Genomic DNA, 13804 nt, shown 5'->3' with positions numbered 1-13804 from the left:
TGTGTTTAATGGGCAGGACTCCGGAACTGCGGCTGTTTGGTATGAAAGACCAAAAGCAAATGGTAAAAAGTAGAGAAGACACACACACACACACACACACGCGCGCGCGCGCGCACTCACACACACACACACACACAAAGTCAAATCAAAACACTGCCGCAGCCTCGCCGCCACCACCACTGGCTGCCAGGCTGCCTGGCTCTGAATTCTTGAGTCCTTGCTACAAACACCACCGGTCCAGATTCTGAGCCAGGGCTGAAAACTGGCTCCTTCTGAAACAGCCTCAAGACTCAGACCTGAAGTCTCTGATATCCCCAGCTTCTTGGTACAGTCGGTGGTGCTCTTTCCTCTAAAAAGGCTTCTGACAGACCCTCGGCGAAACCCTGCTGCTCCGTGCATCCTGGATGCAGAAGGTAAGCCTGGAAGGCGCAGGAGGACTTCCTGAGCGAGTGCTGCCATTCTGTCCAAACCTCAGCCAGAAAAGGGAGCCTGGAGATTGAAAATCCTTCATGGGAGGTAGAGAAATGTGGTTCCCACTTAATTCCATCCTCAGGCTCAGAAACGGGGGCGTGAGGAGACCTCTAGAGGCAGATTTGGGGAGCACATCTAGGGGGATTCCACACACCTCTTTCCTGCCTCTACCCAGCCACTAATTAAATTTAAGATTTGTAACAGTTCCACCATCTTGTAGAGTTTCTCTCCAGGAAAAGAGAAAGTTAATTCCGATTTTTCCTTAGTATCTGCGAAGCATAACCCTTTCTAGTGGCGTCTTAGTCTTGGGTTATTTCAGGTCTCCATAAGTACTTTTCTTTGTTTTGTTTTTGGCTGCACAGTGGCTTGGAAGATCTTAGTTCTCCGACCAGGGATTGAACCAGGCCACTGCAGTGAAAGTGCTGAGTCCTAACCACTGGACGGCCAGGGATTTCCCTCCATAAGTACTTTTAGATTTCATCGGTATGCCCACTCCTGTCCAATGCCATCATTTAAAAACATCTGTATCGGGCATCGCTGGTGGCGCAGTGGTTGAGAGTCTGCCTGCCGATGCAGGGGACACGGGTTTGTGCCCCTGTCCGGGAAAATACCAGATGCCACGGAGTGGCTGGGCCCGTGAGGCATGGCCGCTCAGCCTGCACGTCCGGAGCCTGTGCTCCGCAATGGGAGAGGCCACAACAGTGAGAGGCACGCGTACCACAAAAAACAAAACAAAACAAAACAAAAACATTTGTATTTCCACTAATAAACTCAAATTATCTTTGCTTTTTCCCATCACACTCCTCAGAGCCTTTTCACAGAATTGTCACTGGTCCCCTGGCCACTATCCTGACGCCTGTGTGATACTCCTTCAGGTTCCTTGGGGCCCCGTCTACCTAGCATGGCCTCACGCTTCTAATCGGCTCACCACCTATAATGGTCAACTCAGATTTCCTCCCTTTGAGAACCTTGCAGAACAATCTCAGAACATACCATCGCCCCCCCCCCACCTTGGTCTCAGGGCCAAAGAAGACCCAGAGGCTTCTTAGCGGAAGAGGTGCTGGAATGACACAGGTGCTTTCTCAACATCACTCCCACAAGGCTGATGAGAGCAGCGAGGATGGGGACCTGAGCCATCCTTGCCGCGAGCTGGGGCTCCTGGCAGAGCACCTGTGGGCCTGGGGAGGGTGGACCATGGGATGCTCCCCTGGCTCCCTCCTTGTGGGCGCTCCGTGAGGGGAGTGGCATCCATGTGGGGAGGGAAACAGCGTGGAGAGGGAGACCAACTGCCTGAGAAGCTGTCCTGACGGCCAAGCCAGCCTGAGGCACCTCAGTCATAGGATGGAACTTTGAACTTACAGCTGAGCGTGGTGAGGTCTGTTGATTCCACGGGACCTACCACAGTGGATGCTCCTGTCATTAACCTGACATTAACCCGACAGATGCTTCCAGAGAGTTCCCCAGCTCTTTACTACCTGTGTGATGCTAACAGCAGAACCCGAGAAACATTTTACCTAGAGAGCAGATGCACTTTCCTTCACCCGTAAGAGCCCTTGAGACCTCGGGGTGAGGCTACGATGCGACCTTCAACTCCCTCTCCCGGGAGCCGCCACTGTCATTCGGTTTCATGTCTGGCCTGAACGGTGAAGCCAGTTTAATCTGAGAATGGCTGGCTCTCGAGATCACCATAAAGAAGCCCAGGCATTGTTTTCCTTCCAGGTCTCGCTCACCTGCCACAATCCCAGAGTGGAATAAACATCCACCAGCAGGTTGGTCGGAAGGAGTTAGGGAGAGGAGGAAGCACAAGGCCTGGGGTCAGTTTCCACCAGCATGGGTGGCTGAAACAATTCACAGGAGCTCTCTCTGCCCAACACGGGGGTTGGTGGGGAGCCACTACAGGGAGGCAGGAGCCTAGATTCCTCTCTTGAAACCCAGTGAGCGGCTGGCCGGCACAGCTGCCACAGACTCAGGGCGGAGTGAGGGCAGAATTGGCATCTTCCCCAACTAGTGACCAAAACAAATCCTGCCTGTAACCTTTGCCACAGAAGCATCCCCGCTTTTGTGGAACAGGGATTAATCTAGTCTCACAAATATGTTTTTTCCTGGAAAATTTCAGCATATTAAATACAGGCTCTTGCCAGTTAGGACCGGAAGCCTCAGCGAGGGCCCCTCGGATGTGCGTGCGCCCAGCAAGCTTGGGGTTGGGTGTGGGTGAACATGAACTTTCACATGAAGTCTGGATAACCTAAATGAGTTTCAAAATAAACAAACTGGACAGACAGACGTACATTTGGCAAAAAGACATGAGAAACAAATGGACAGGCAGAAGCCAGGTAAAGAGTAGGAAGGCAGGAAGTGAAGTGTACCCTGGACCTCAGCCACTCTGGCCCAGGCCTGGCTGGGTCAACGCTAAGTGGGAAGGGACCGGAGAGGCCCTGGGAAGGCCATGGGAGGTGTCTCTGGGGATTATGGCTTCCTCCACCACAAGCCTTCATGGGGCCAGAGGGGAGAGGACCTGGGTCTTTTGCAATCTGATGGAGAGTGGCAACCACAGGAGTTTGTGTCCCTCCAGCACCTGTAACCACGTCGCCAAGAGAGTAAGCACTGGACCCATGATGGGACGTGGCTGTCCTGAAGCTTAAGTATGTCCAGGGCATGTTTAAGAGATTACAAACCATGCAACCTGAAGGCAGTCTCTGCTGTGAACCCAGGAGGGTCAATTTCGACCTAGTCCACCAGGCAAGATGTGGCTTTAGAGCCATGGTTGGTGAAGCCCTTGGTGAGCACGGAGCAGAGAGACATCAGTGCGCAGAGTGTGACTGACAGGTGGGCTCCTCCTGAGAACTCATCCCGGATTCAGTTTAGTGTCATGAGAAGGAATAAGGGGCACGTTGATGGCCCTGATTGAATTTATAGTGTTAGGGCTCCAGGGAGAAGAGTCACCCTCGACCCCTGATCGTTCCTTTGGGATCCAAATCTAGGGAGCACAAGGCAACTGGTGGTCGCCCAGGGCTCACTGGGTCACAGAGCTAGTCTATAAAATGCAGGCTTTGAAATTCCTCTCTGATCCTAACTAACCACTCTCCTCTGAGGGGCTACAGGTTCCCTTTTCAAGGGCTCAGGCTCTCTTTCCAAGACCTTATCACAGAGGCCGTGTCTGCCTTAAACTGCCTGTTGATGGAAACAAGACCAGGCCCCCTGCCATGGGATCTGCAAGATCATGATGGAGGGGGCACGGTCAGGCCAAATCGGAAGGCTTTGGGGGTATTTTTGCGCCTTTCTCCATGCCCAAATAGATTCGTTTAGAGCAGAGTCGCTCTTTGCCCAAGGACTCTCCCGAGGCCGCCTCACTTCCTTTCAGCAACTGGCTCCCAGCACCTTAGCAAAGCCCATGCCTTCTTGCAGGAACTGCAGGGCAGGAGATGGGTGTCCTAGGGTGAGAGCAGGGGTGCGAGCAGGGGAGCATCTCCCACCAAGTTCATGTTCAGCAGACTGCCACTCACCGGGTAAGCAGACCGCAGAGCACAGCTTATTGTCCAGTGCTTTCATGCTGGCAATGTCATAGTCATTGTTATTGTCACACTCCATACCTAGAAATGCAAATGTCCTCTGGCCTGTAACGGAGTTAAGGCAGTTAGAGAGGACCAGGCTGTGTTTTTCTCTGCTTTGCTGTCCTTAAAATAAAAATCTTAAGGATGGAGACAAAAAACATCAAATCATATGTTAAAAAAAAGACAATAATTAAGTGGGGAGAGTGGACAATAAAGGAAACTGTGTGGGTACGTTTGAGTTCTCGCTCTGTTCTGCACTGTTTCCTTAACTGGCCCCTTTCCAGCCTTTTTTCCTGGGAAATCAGGCGCTGGGGAGGTCTGTGGGATTCGGACACACAGACCCGGGACCACAGCAGAGCTAAGCCAGGCTGGAAGAGCTAGGAGAGCCACGGGGGAAGTGACCCCAGGCTCCGGCCTGTGTCTGTCGGTGCACGTGGGGTGTGTTTATGACCACAAGGCTCTGCGAAATGACTAATACATAAAATGGCAATTAAAGCTCTTTGGTCCCGTTATTTTGCACCTCAAATCAAAGAATCGCATCGCTTGCAAAATTATGATTTATTTTCTTTGAGACTTAATTTGCTGTTCTGAGGATGTTTTAAGGGGCTGACCAGAAACCTACAGTCGTGTAAGATGGGAAGGGGACAGTTTTAGGTGTTATTTTTTCAAGCCCCGCACACGTTTTTTTTTTTTTTTCCTTGGTGAAAGGCAGAGGAAGAAACATACATCTACTGTGTACAGCATGTCAGGTGGAAACCACATATGGAATGTCAGGCGGAAAGCACGTACTGCCCTGTGCCTTTTAGAAGCAAATATTCTACTGGGGATGACAATCACAATGGAGAACTCGGAGCCTTGCGCCCTGAAGACATCAACCGAGGGGAGGTAGCGCCCAACCCCGGCTTGGTTGGCGTGCGCGGGCGACAGAACCACAGCCTGGGCGACCACCCCTCCTCCGGCACTGCTTGGCCAGGAGAGAGTGGTCATGTGCACATGTGCACCCCCTGCACACCACACCACCCACCAAGCAACCGCCATGGCCAAAGCAGAAGCGACTAGCATGACATCTGCATCCAGGCTGGGATCCAGGTTTGCTCTAGAGGTTGCCCTTCTGTGGAGGCACCTCAGAGGAGCAGACGGAAGAGACACCGGGTCCTGGGACGCCTGGTCCTACAATCCCAGGTGGGATTCCCAGCTCGCCTAACCCACCACCCCCCCGCCACTTCCTTGCTCTATATGTAGGTCCTTCCTTCGCTTCTCGGCTTACTAGAAACAAAATTCTTCCGACTGAAGATATGATTGACCTTATTTACAAAACAGAAATAGAGTCACAGGTGTAGAAATCAAACTTATGGTTATGGCGGGGGGCAAGGGAGGGGAGGGATAAATTGGGAGATTGGGATTGACATATACACACTACTATATATAAAATAGATAACTAATAAGGACCTGCTGTAGAGCACAGGGGACTCTACTCAGTACCCTGTAATGGCCTATATGGGCAAAGAATCTAAAAAAAGAGTGGATATATGTATATGTATAATTGATTCACGTGGCTGTACAGCAGAAACTAACACAACATTGTAAACCAACACTTGCGATTAAAAAAAATATCTATTTGAGGCCTGAACGATGGTAAAGAGACTCGTTCCAATAGCCTACAAACACTAGTGCACGCTGAGCTGCTAACGTCTCTTCACCTCACCTTTGCTGTGCCGCCAGGGCTGTGATCCTTCTGCTACTGTAACATCAGCCGTTTTCTTCACTAAAGCAGGAAAACCTACTGCCTAACAGTCGGTTCCCCCAAGGGGAGGAAGCTGTTCTCCTGCTGCAGATGAACTTTGGGGCTGCTAGAGCAGTTCTGTGAGACTCAGCTGAGAAGCTGAAGCAGGAAGGAAGGTGATGGCAGTTGCCCAAGAAGCTTCAGGATCTACTCAACGTAGATGGAGAACTCCATGTATCTTCTGCAGCCTTGGCTCAGAGGCCCAGAAAGAGCCAGGAAGGCTGCTGAGGTCCTCAGATACCCTGCTTGCTTTGATATTCCATCAAGAAGACGACCTTTCCCCAAAGCCACACCCATGAGCAGTACCACCAAGTCACACCAGTTCCCCTGTCTCTACCCTTCAGAGAATACCCGGGAAAGAAATATAATAAAAGGGAGCAAAAGACCAGGTCTTTTACCATCTTCTTGTGTGGGTGATCCGGCCTCTTCTTCTAGAACATCATTTCCCTAGGACAGAAGGAAGGCACTGTGAGTCCATAAAGCAGTGAAATGAGTCTACTGATTGTCAGAAGACAGAACTAATCACCCGCATGGTATGCAGACATTTCATGTCCGTGTGGGATGGCTGGGAGGCCCAGCAGAGGCAGATTTTGCTTGGCGAGGCAGGATCGGCCCATAGGGACCAGGTCTGAGGCACGTTCCAGAGGGACCAGGTCTGAGGCACCTAACAGAGGGACCGTGGGACTGTCAGGAATAGCCTTGGTAATAGTTCAGCTCACACTGTTTCTCTCAGGTGGAAATAAAAGTTGTCAAATGAAAAAGCAAACCGTGAGATCATAAAACTGTCAGGAACCCTTTAGGATCCCCAGTCCCATCCAGATACTCCTTTGAGAACATCTGGCTCAAGAGAAAGTTGTAGAGTCCCCACTGGGAGCTGGGCATTCCATATACTTCAGGCACACCTCCGTCAGAGCACTTCTCACGCTGAGTTATAACTCTGATTCCTCCATCAGATGGAGCTGTGGAATGGGTGGGATGGGTGGATTGGGGGTGTGGGCAGGCAAAAGCCATGTCACTCGGTCTTTGTGTCCCCCAGTGCCAGGAAGATGTGAGATGCCTGTGCCAGGTAAATACTAAGTGAATTGGAGGACAAACACCTCTCAAGGGTCTCGCCTGGAAGACTTCCCTCTGGAACTCACCCCACGCCTATTACGCTGAGACCAGCACCCTCTGCTAACCGGACAGTCCCTCTGCTCTGCACCCTGCCTCTAACAGATCCATGCGCACCACCTTGGAAGGCTTCTTCCAGAACAGCCCCCATCCTATTTGCATCCTGTGCCAGCGCCGGCAGTCCCTCTGACTGTGGAGGGGCACCAGCGTCCACCTTGCTCTTACCTCTGCATCCTGCTCTTCAGCGGTGGCGACGAGGCCCGCAAAGTTGCAGTCTGGAGACGCCGCTGGCGTCACCTGCCAAGGAGCAACAAAAGTCAAGGTGCAGATGCCACCGGCTCTCCTACCCAGCTCGCCTGGCAGCAAACCCAAACCAAGTCCTCAGGACAGAAGTGGTGCCACATGGAAGTTCACAACTGAGGGAGTCTTTGATTCAACAACCCGGTACCGTGTTTTCCAGGACTCCCCTCCCGAGCACTGGGGGGCTTTGCCGATCTCCCTGGCAGGCCCTGGACTGAGCTCCTTGGGACTCGAGTACACAGCAGAGCAGAGCGGCGAGGGCGATCCCATGCTCCTCTCTTACGTCTCCTTCTTCAGGGTGGGTCCTGCTGGCGGCCCGGGGGCAGGGCACAGCCTCCCCGTCCTCTTCCGTGCCAGGGGCGATGTAGGAGCCGGACATGGAGGAGACGGTGTCGGTGCTGATCTGGGAGGACACCATGGACATGACCTTCCTTCTTCAAGTCTGGGTCCCCAGTATGTTGAGGCGGGCAGAGGCGGGGAGAAGACTGTTTCCTGCCCTCAACTCAGCTCTTCAGGAGGCCTGGCGCATTTGCTTCAGGCCAGCATGGAATCCCATCGCGGGGGCCTTCCCATCACTGGAGCTGGGGGTGGCCTGTCCCGTGGGCAGATGGCGAGGGTCCCCAAAGACTGAGTTCCTGAACATTGCCCCTCATCCCTTTCCTGGCTGGCGATACATGGGGGAGGGAGGATAGGGAAGAGGTGGAAAGTGAGGAGACAGAAAGCTGGCTTCTTGCTTTGGGAAGGGACTGTACCACACCTGAGGGTGAAGTGGCTGAAGGGCTTCTCACCTCAAAAGTGGAGATCAAAGGAAATGCAAAACCTGCGCAGAGAGCTTGAGTCATGGGCTCAAAGCCACACAGGGCAAAAGAGAAAGGACAGCTCAGTGCAACATGGGGTCCTGGATTGGGATGCTGGAATGGAGAGGAGCATTACTGGGGTGATCTGCAAGACGTGAAGGGGGTCTGCGGTTACATGGGATTACCAGGGCAGTGTTCATTTCCTGATTGTGATGGTGGTACTGGGATTAAGGAGGCGTGTCCTTGTTCTAAGGAAACACACACTAAAGTATCTAGTGCTAATGGGGCAGCCTGTCTGCAACTTACTGTTAAGGGCGCAAAGTATATATTGACTGGGATTACATTGAATCTCTAAATAAATACGGAGTCACTGAACGTTTTTTGAAAAAGCCACCCAGCCAAGGGCCGGGGCAGGGATGAATAGGAGGGACAGGATCCACTCACGCTTCCCGCCCCCTCCACCACCAACCCCCAAACGCTGCCTGCTGAAAGGGTGTGTGAAGCCCTGTGTTCTGGCCGCTTCGGAGCCCCCTCTTAGCTTTGGCTGCTCGTTGGCAGCATCCATGGGCCCTTAAAAGTGCCAGTGTTTGGGTCCCAGCCCCAGAGACGCTAGTCCCAAGCATAGGGATTTTCAGGAGCTCCTGGGGATTCTTCCTGGCAGCCAGAAGCTTCTTCAGCCTCTCCTTACCTGGCAGGCAGTTCTGCCAGCCCCTGACCTTGCCCCTCTTCCCCCAGCATGGGCCCAGGCAGAGGGTGAGGAGGGGGGACAGTGACCGGCCCCACCTGTCAATCCAGGGTGTACCCCTTTTGGCGGGGGCTGGAGGCTGAGCCTGGGGACCAGTGGAGAGGCTGGAGCCCCCATGTTCCCCCAGTGCTGGGGAGCGTGGGCAGGAAGGCCGGAGGGTGGTGGGGAGAGGGAGGGAGTCGTTGCTTAGGGGGTGAAGGGAGTCTCAGAGGGAGGTTGGGGCAGCGTCCTCAGCAAGCGGTGGGAAGGGGATGGGCTGCCTCCTGAGCTCTGTAAGGCCCCAACCCGGCTGGCCCTGCAGTGTGTGCACCCTTCTGAAATATTTGGAATAATTAGCAAGGGAAAGCAGCAAGTTGGCGGGGGAATGCCAGGTTGTCCTGGAGCCAGCCTCGAATGCAAGGAAAGAAAGGGGCTTCAGGAGAAAGGGGCCCGTGGAGGCTGGGCAGGATTGTGTAGGACAGTGCCCATTTGTGTGTGTGTGTGTGTGTGTGTGTCTGTGTCTGTGCGCACCTGCACGTGAGTGCTGGGGGAAGGGGCTGTGCACCACAAGGGTGTGCTGGCGGGGCCAGGTGCGGGCTCGGGGGAGAGATGGGTTCCAGGCAAAGCTGGGGTGAGGGGGTTGAAAGGTGCCTGCTGAGTGTCACATATTTGCTGTGCCTCAGTTTGCCCATCAGAACTCTAGTACGTTGATTCCTCACAGGCTGGAGCTGTAGGGACTAGGCACTCCGTCTTCCGTCTGCCCTGATGGCCTCCCTCAGCCCCAACCTGCATTGGAGGGAAGGCCCTGGGTGGGGTGAATGAACCCCAGGGTGGCAAGTGGGGCCCCAGGGGCTGGGGCCCTCTGACGTCACACCCTGTCCCTTCAGGAAGGGACCAAGGGAGGGAGGAGCTGGAGACAGGCCCAGGCGAGGACCGCAGGTGAGTCTGGGCAGGCCCTCAACTTGGGCGAGGTGGGGAACGTGAGCCGAGCCCTGGGCAAGAACGGCCTTTGTGAGTGAGTCCCCAGGGCCAGGGAGGGGGCTGTGCCTCCTTTGCCGCCTGCTCCTCGGGGCTGTGGGTACAGTCTCCCCATTGCACATATAGAGGTGCCGAGGCCCTGGCTGCAGGGGAACCCCGAGGGCCGCCTCTCAGCCCCTTTCTCTCTGGGCACACAGAGATCATGAGGAGTGCATCAGGGGACACTCTGCAGGCCTTTGGTGCCCGCCATCTTGCTCCCAGCCATTCCCCCTTGGGCCGTGGCCTCCCCAAAACTGGCCCATGCTTTTCCCCAGAGAAAGTTGCAAGCAGGTCCATTTTGAGACTTTTTAAAACTTTATTTTTAAAAATGTTTTTATTGTAAATAACTTTCTATGAAAAAGGTTAAAATGCACGATGGGTTAGGAGAGTGGATGTGGGATGCAGCCCAGGGCGTTTATGGTGGAGCAAGACACTCCACTGCAGGAATGCAAGCAAGGGCACGGGGCCATCCCACCATTCCTGGTCCCAGTAGTTCTAGCAAGCACTGCGTCCCTCCCAGTTAAGGCTCAGCTATAGCTACACTCACTACATTAGTCTGTCTGTCCCCTTTCCCTCTGCAGCTTGGCTGCCCCAGCCCCTAACCCCCAGATCCCCATCTCCCCGCTGCTCTCAGCCTCAAGTTGGGCTCAAAGATTAGGGACACATGCCCTCTGCCCCACCTCTAGGGATGAAACCAGAAGATCCCAGAGGCCTTAGAAAATCTCCTGGCTCCACCCAGCACCCCGGCCTCCTTTCTGTCTCCTCTCTCTTCCCCCCTCCGCCTTGCTCCTCCTCACAGACTGCCGGGAGAGGCCTCTTGGGTGTTAATTTGCAGTCACCTAATCAGCATTTGTTGTACCTGGGAACTTGCTCTGGATAGAGACCTGGGGAGGAGAGCAGGAGAGAGAGAAGCTTTGAAGCTAAGGTGTTCTGGGGCGGGCCCTGTACTGATGTTTCCAGCTTGGCCAGGGCCCCTCCAAGCTGCAGCTCTCATAGTGCAGGGCCCTTAGCGTGTCTCTGGGGCAGGGAAGAAGTGGATCAATGAAACACTGTGTGTATGGGGGGCTGGGGAGCGGAGGCAGCAATTTTGGTCCTGGGCCCCAATTCTCAGCCTGCTGGACTAGAATCTGAGGATGGCCTGGGCTGGGGGCCGTGTTGCCTGGTGGGTTGACCTGGCCCAGCCCCTGCCTGGGTGGTAGGGTGTCCATGGGCCTGCACTGGCGGGGAGGGGGGCAGCCTGGGCCCAGACTTCGGTGCTGTCTGGAGGTGGGGCAGGCCCTGGATTCTTACAAGAAGGCGGCCAGGCTGTCCCAGTCATGCAGGTCAGAGGCCAGTGTGGCATCCCCGGCCTCAAAGAGGGGCTCGGGGGGCAGGGAGCTACGGGTGCTCTCATCCCAGGGGTGCTCCAGGAAGGATGGGGCCAGGAAGGTCTCATCAAAGTCCAGGCTTTCGGTAGCCTGCTCCACTGGAGGCCCCAAGGTAACAGGGCAGTCGATGTGGTGGCCATGGATGGTGAGGTCCACGTCCCCGTGTGAGGCAGGGCTCAGCGGCAGGATCAGCTCCGAGGTCTCCAGTGTGCCCAGCTCCCCATCCAGCGTACCAGCGTCCAAGATGGCCTCCCAGTCAAAGTTGCCCTTGAGGGGTTCCAGCTCAGCCTGCTCCTCCTGGGTCAGCAGCAGGGGGCTGGAGGGCCGCGGTACCTTGGCCTCCTGCTTGGGCAGCGGCTGTTGACGCTTACGCCCCAGCCTGCCCTCGCCTGCACCCCAGCCTGCCTCCCCAGTGGCCTCCTCAAACTCCCGCAGCAGCTGCTCGGCCTCGGTGCTCACGGTCAGTGGCCCGGCCCATGGGGCGGCGCTGGGCTCTGGCGCGGCCTGGCGGGCAAAGGCCGGGTGGATGTGGACTGGGGGCAGCCGCCGCTTCTTCAAGGCCCCACTCAGCAGCCGCTCGGCGTACTGGGGGTCGATGCGCCAGAAGCCCCCCTTGCCTGGCTCGTCCTTCTCCCGAGGCACCTTGATGAAGCCCTTCTTCAGGGACAGGTTGTGGCGGATGGAGTTCTGGACACAGGGAGATAGGAGAGAAGGAAGACAGCTGGGAGAGTGGGTGGGGTCAGTGATGGGGGGCTCCTAGCGCCACTGCCAGTCCCACCACCACCTTCTCTCCGATGGGGGCTGGGGAGACAGAAGCGCTGCTCTGAGCGGGAGGCTCTGGGACACCCGCCACGGGGCACCAGGAGCTGGGAGTGCTGTCGGGGGCTTTTGTTCCCATTTCCAGGACATCTGCCTGCTCAGTCATCCGAGCCCTGAGCCGCAGGGTGGCTCTCAGTGCCAGCCTCTCCTGCCCACCCTCCCTTACCCCGCTGCTTGCGGCCTCTGGTCATAGGCCTTGGCTCCCCCAGGTCCTGGACGGCCATCTCCCTCTGCCTGGGCCTGGCTGGCCTTCTCTGTTTGTGAAATGAGTGAGTGGGTGTGAGGGTGTGTGTGTGTGGTGGGGGATGAAGTGTGGGAGGATCTGATGACTTTCCTTGTTTGTAGAGCCGCCTGCTGGCCTGGGCCCTCACCCACCATGTCCCCCTCCTCCCACCCCAGGCTCTGAGGCCTCAGTTGATTATTACCCAGCCAAGAGCATAGCACTCATTCCTGGGGTCTCTCAGGCTTGGGGTAGGGTGGGGGGTGGTGGAGGGTGTCTGCTTTCTCACCAAGGTTACAAATGGTACCTGCCCCAGGGTCAGGGCGCAAGGAAACGTGGAATAGCTGTGATCACAGGAACTCTGATCCTGTGACCTGTGCCACAGGGAAGGATCTGTGCATCCTCAGGGTCTCTGTCCCCAAGGAGCCCCTGATCCTGATGGTCGAAGAGGCTGAGGGCAGTGTGTGCCCAGCCTGAATCACCATCCTGCCTTGTTCACGCCTGGGTGCACAGTCCAAACCACGCTGGGGCACAGGGGTCTGGGGCCTGGTGGTTGGGGCCGGCAGGTGAGTAGTGCGCCCTGGCAAGACTGGGAGGTTTACATGGTGGTCTGGGCCCCTTGGCTGCTCTGTGCCAGGTTCCGGAGACTTGGAACATGAAGCCAGTGTGGGAGGAAAGAGCCCCTGTGGAAAGCACGTGGCTGAGATAATTGTCCCCGCAGGGAGGTTGATGAGAAGAGGGGGAGGAGTGTAGGCAGGAAACTAGGGAGGGCTTGGGGTGGGGGCTGGCACAGCAGCTTTCGGAAGGCCCCGTAGCCCTTCCACTGGGACACAGATGGCCACCACACCCTGCAGCACACCCCTCTCCCCTCCCAGAGCCCCTCCAGCCAACTGAAAGCAGGCGGGATGCAGAGCCGGGCAGCAACCATGCTCTGCCTCCAGTCAGGCCCTGACAAACTGACCTTGAGGAGGGTAGTGTGTAGGAATTCCAGGACTTGGGACACAAATGTGTCCCTCAGTCCATCAACCTACCCTGGGGGGCTGTGTCCACGCATAGTTCAGCCCTGGTCTTTGGGCTGAGCCTGCCGGATGAGGGACAAGTTCTTTCCACTTGAACCTCTATGTCGGCACCCCTGCAGCCCTCTGAACATCCTCCCTCCTCCGTCTCTGAAGTCAAAGGGGCAGCAGTCCAAGCACTGGGCTCCCTTGAGGTCCTTCCTGGACGGCCTTCCTCTCTCGGGGCCCTGGCCGTACCGCGCCTACTTGGCCTGCGGATCTGGGATGTGAGTCCAGTCCGCGCGGGCATGGGCAGGGAGGGAGGGAGTGCCTCCCTACCTGCCAGGTGGGATCAGCGTGGCGGAAGTAAGAGAAGTTGTCCGTGATCCACTTGTAGATGGCCGACAGGGTGATCTTGGTGGCCTTGCTGGCCTGCATGGCCATGCAGATGAGCGTGGCATACGAGTAGGGCGGCTTCACGTGCGGGTTTGTGGCGTAGTCCACGTCGTCGGGAGGCGAGGCCTGCAGCCCCGAGGGGGCGCTCCGCAGCCTGCACGTGGACGTGGGCTTCCCGGGTGTGTGCGGCTGCCCCAGGCAGGCGGGGTCCGCCGCCAGGGGTGACCCCGGCTCGGCCGAGCCTGACAGCTCGT

Source organism: Mesoplodon bidens (assembly GCF_964165515.1).
Source record: "Mesoplodon bidens genome assembly, contig: HAP1_SCAFFOLD_150, whole genome shotgun sequence".
Taxonomy (NCBI): Eukaryota; Metazoa; Chordata; class Mammalia; order Artiodactyla; family Ziphiidae; genus Mesoplodon; species Mesoplodon bidens.
Note: the sequence above shows the minus strand (reverse complement) of the source record.